The sequence below is a fragment of the Varroa jacobsoni genome, unplaced genomic scaffold (genome assembly GCF_002532875.2).
Source record: "Varroa jacobsoni isolate VJ856 unplaced genomic scaffold, vjacob_1.0 scaffold_1327, whole genome shotgun sequence".
In the NCBI taxonomy this organism is placed as follows: Eukaryota; Metazoa; Arthropoda; class Arachnida; order Mesostigmata; family Varroidae; genus Varroa; species Varroa jacobsoni.
Window position 1 is genome coordinate 89,590 of NW_019214229.1, and position 4,253 is coordinate 93,842.

At 36.9% G+C, this 4,253-nt stretch overlaps 1 protein-coding gene across 2 annotated transcripts in view; it reads right to left on the reverse strand.

Moving 5' to 3' along the window:
• The window catches only part of LOC111268873 (cytochrome P450 4c3), a 42,569-nt gene extending 42,120 nt beyond the window's left edge, over positions 1–449 (reverse strand). For both annotated transcript variants that reach the window (XM_086971852.1, XM_022848078.2), the window contains exon 1: positions 130–449. The gene's annotated coding sequence lies outside the window, so the exon portion shown is untranslated. The remainder of the gene's footprint in view (positions 1–129) is intronic.
• Between the last annotated feature and the right edge of the window lie 3,804 nt (positions 450–4,253).

Below are 4,253 nucleotides of genomic sequence, written 5' to 3' on the forward strand. Positions count from 1 at the left end.
TCGTATCCTTTTTGAAATACAGAAAAACTAACGCTTTAAGCTGAAGGATAGAGGCTGATAGAACTATAATTTCTTTTATAATCATGTCAAGGCAAAAACAGAGCTAAACAATTTTTAATATTATCTTACCTGTGAGTGGCTTAACACCTATATTCAGATGGCATTACTCCGAGCGGTTTGTGTCTTCTCAGGATCGGCGAGACTTCATTTACTTGAAGAAAAATTCAGTGTAACTGAAGGTAATCGAGTAGCCAGAACAGGGAGCTGTATTTTGTGTGACAAATTGCTCTTAGTTCACCGAGCTATTCTTGTAAAATCAAACGGTACATACGCATATAACCGCTCTTGAGATTTCAGAAAGATATAATTTTGTTATAATATTATGAAGTGTGAGATTCAGCCAAGCAAACGTGACGCTAATTTTTAACCTGATCTACAAGATACCGCTCAAACGAGTTTCGTGTATTACTGCTTTATATTCATACGAGCCGCCTTCGAATTATCTAAATGTTTAGGGCAAATAGTTCAGTCGAAACGGTTCTTTGAAGAGCACGATTCTGGACAGAGAAATCACACAGCTTTTTAAGCTGTCTTCTCTTGTTTCTTTTATTGTTGGAAGGTTCATCCGGTACAATCGAATAACAGCAGTCATTTATGTTTCAACATTTAGGCTACAGCAAGAACAAGTTTACAAGTCTTGAAGCCGAATTTACCACCGTGCGGTTAACCTTCGAAACCTAGGTCAAAGGTAGGCAAAGGCCAGTTCCATCTGTAAGCTTCAAGACGCGTTGGAGAATAGATTCAACAAAATATGTCTTGCTCGGTACAGTTCGAGAAGTGCGATAAAACAAGTTAAAGTGCTTTCTACGCCTTCAAAAAAATCTATGTATCAAATTATTGCTCTTTCAAAAGGAGGGGCTAAATGGGAAGACCTAGATTATGTCAGCATTACCTTACATCAAGGTAATTTGATTACTGGAAAAACGAGGCTGTAACTTAAGCCCAATTAAAAATTGGGCTGGAAGCGTAGACGATAATAAATATTAGGTCGATAATGCGCGTCTTTAAAAAGATACGCCTCATACAGGCTGGATAGAGGCGGTGTAATTATAGATCAAGCAGGTAAATCATAACGGTTTGTTTTACCTCTCAGACAACCCGGTGAGAAGGTACATGTATTCCAAAGCGCATATAAAGCCAGCGTTGAGCCAAACTAATGTGGACTGTCCTCTTTCTTTTACGATGTAGTATTGTTTATGCCATTGTTGTTTTTCGTTGGCTAAATAAACAACAAGCCATTTTAAGCAGGCTAAGCGATTTTAAATATTAATTCTAGTAAAAAAAAATGTTGTAATAATTAGAATATGTTCATTTAATATTTATTGACTTATAAGCTATTAGGTTTCTGTCCGTGACTAGTTTTACACGGGGCTAGGGTCCTCGACTGAGTTTTATAGACGTCCGCAGAACTTCTCTCTCTGCACTTAATTTCTCTTTGTTTATGTAAATCTCCCCCCGCCCCTCCACATATATAATTGTACGAGCCGAGGCGAGTGAATGGTTTGTAGATGCCGCATACTGAGCATATTTTTTTTATTTGATTTAGTATTCCTTTTAGAAGCTGATAATGACTTATAGGTTGCTCTAAACAGAAATATACTGATGACGGGTAATGAAAATGTACTGATTATGACTAATGATGTGTAACTAATGGTGAGATGTAAATGTATCAGCGAGTCTTTTTCCGTACTCCTGTTGATAATATGCTTTAATGCGCAAATGCTCGGTATTTTGATTTCGTCCATATTGAGTTTGAGATTTCTGACGCTAGGGCAACAACTAATGTTTGCTCGTTTGTTATTTCGTCATGTCATTTTTCAGCGCATCTTTTTTGCCACTTGTAATTACGGTGCAGGTGTCATAAAATGTGTACAAAATTAACGGATGTTTGAACGCCGTGAAGTTCTATATTTGACTTTTTTTGCTTAAGCTTGTCTCATTCGGGCTTTTTACCATTTGATTTGTATTTATCAAATATGAATAGATACGGCTTTTTGCTGTGTTATCTAGGCAAAGGGAAGGCACTATGTAAATCAGACCCTTCAAATCCAAAAGTCCTAAAAGTTACAATTGCGTCCTCCAGATTTAGGCTTACCTTTCACTGGTATTAGCTTTTGGTAATAATTATATGCTGACCTAGGCACTGAATCAGTTGACTATTTAAGACTTTTCCAGCAGTTTACTAAAAACAAAGAGCACTGTTATTGGTCGAAGACCATCAAAGGTCACGTTTCTCTCTTTGTGAACGGGGGTAATTTTTTAAATATCATAGGAAAATGCACTGACCAATAGATACTTAATTGTACAGACATTATAATAGGCAAGCAAAAAGGATATAGTTTTTCTGCAATACGGCTTTGCATTCTACCATAACCTGCTGCTATAGAGTTTCTAAATTCGTCAATAAGTTTCGGTAAGTTTTAGCAAAGCGTTGCTAGAATATGCCTGACAATTTACGAAGCTGTTTTTTGGTGCAGTCTGTAGAAAAAACTCAACATCTTCCATGCCTGCACCTATATTGAGGTCCTACGTAGTATTCACAAAATTCTTTTTCATTAAGTTCAGTTTATGTTTAGTTGGTAGTTCGGTTCTCTCAAAATGGCAGTAATCCTAATTCGTGCATTTGTTCTCCATTTTAATTCATTATGTAATGCCCTGATTTTTCTTGAAGTTGTTCTTGCGCGCTAAAGGATACTTGTCGGTATACTTTCTATTGAGCATCTAATTAACTATTTCAGTTGGCTTCTGCAGTTTTCTATGCTGGGTCGTTGCAACTGAAATCAGAAATTTTTGGACATTTGATTTTTTTATCTTAATGCCTTAGGTTAAACTAACATAGAATCAATCTTTTCCAGATTATTTTCCCGTCCTTTGATTTTTTTGTTCTGGCTCTTCCAGTATTTCGTGATAAGAGTGCTAGACGTGCTTCTGCCGCGTTACTAGCTTCATTGAGCTCGTTTCAATATGATCGGCTGTCTCTTTCGTCTTTATTCAAGCTTTGGTGTGTTATTGGTCAATCAATAACTGAACAATCGTTCCGTGGCCTGCTGTTCTTTTTCCAGTAACTTTTAGATCTTCAACGAAATTCCCTGCGTAAATAACATACTTCAATTGGTGTGCCACTCTCGCGATTTCGACCTTAGCTTGGTTTTACATACGGAATTCCTCGTCAAGCAGTAATAGCGAGCTAGCCTAATCAGGTATCCTCAGTTGTAATCACAGTCATCAGTTTTTCATAACATTAAAATTTACCTTCTAATTTAAATGTTTCTTATGAAGATTTTGGTTTGGCAAACATTTTGCTGCGGTTAAAATTACGAAAATTTTATGAGTTAAACTTTTATTTTTTAACCTCCATATATATAAATAACATAAGTTTTACCTTTCTGATTGATTTGACTATATAATAATTTTAATTTCAACACTGTTGTTGCTATGACTGGAGAAAAAGGCGCTAGGTATATAATGCATCAAAATATGTAGAATCAGATTGTGTTGATTACCGTCTATTCACCTGCTTGTCTTTATACTAATATCGTCTAACGTATTGCCACAGAACGGGTCATAAATTACACAATGGAAGCTCACCTATTTAGAGCTTGTTGAAGTCTAGATGGCTTGGATATTCAAGCACTCCAATAAAAGGAAATTAATTTTTTATAGTATATAACTGTCTTATTGTTTCATATGATACACATATCTATAACCGTTCAGACGTTACGGCTGCATGCGCAACCTCCCAAAAAGAAAATACAGAAAACGTACCGTTCTAAAAATGTTAGCTGCCTCTTTTCTGTGAAGCAGTAAATAAGTGTAGGAAAGCGCATATGAACCAATCATGCGACATTGCTTGTTTATAGACTGCATAGTCTTACGATTACGATTCAGCCCGTAAACACGAACCTTAGAGGTTCAAACAGGTGTAGTTTAATTATTATTTTTTTTTATCTATACCCAATTAAACCGTGGTATCGGTTTTCGCAACGGCTTAACATGTGTTGGTCGTTTAGCTGAGAAAAGTTCTGGAAGAACTAAGGAGGACGAAGGCCGCGTGCGCCCATTGAAATCGCGCGCGCGAGAGATGTCTGTCTGATCTGGCTGTCCGTCCGTAACGTCCCTGTGAATGTGAACTATGTGTACGGCATAAAGTGGCGTGTGACGGCACAAAGTAAAGCGGGTAAAGTCTTCCTCAA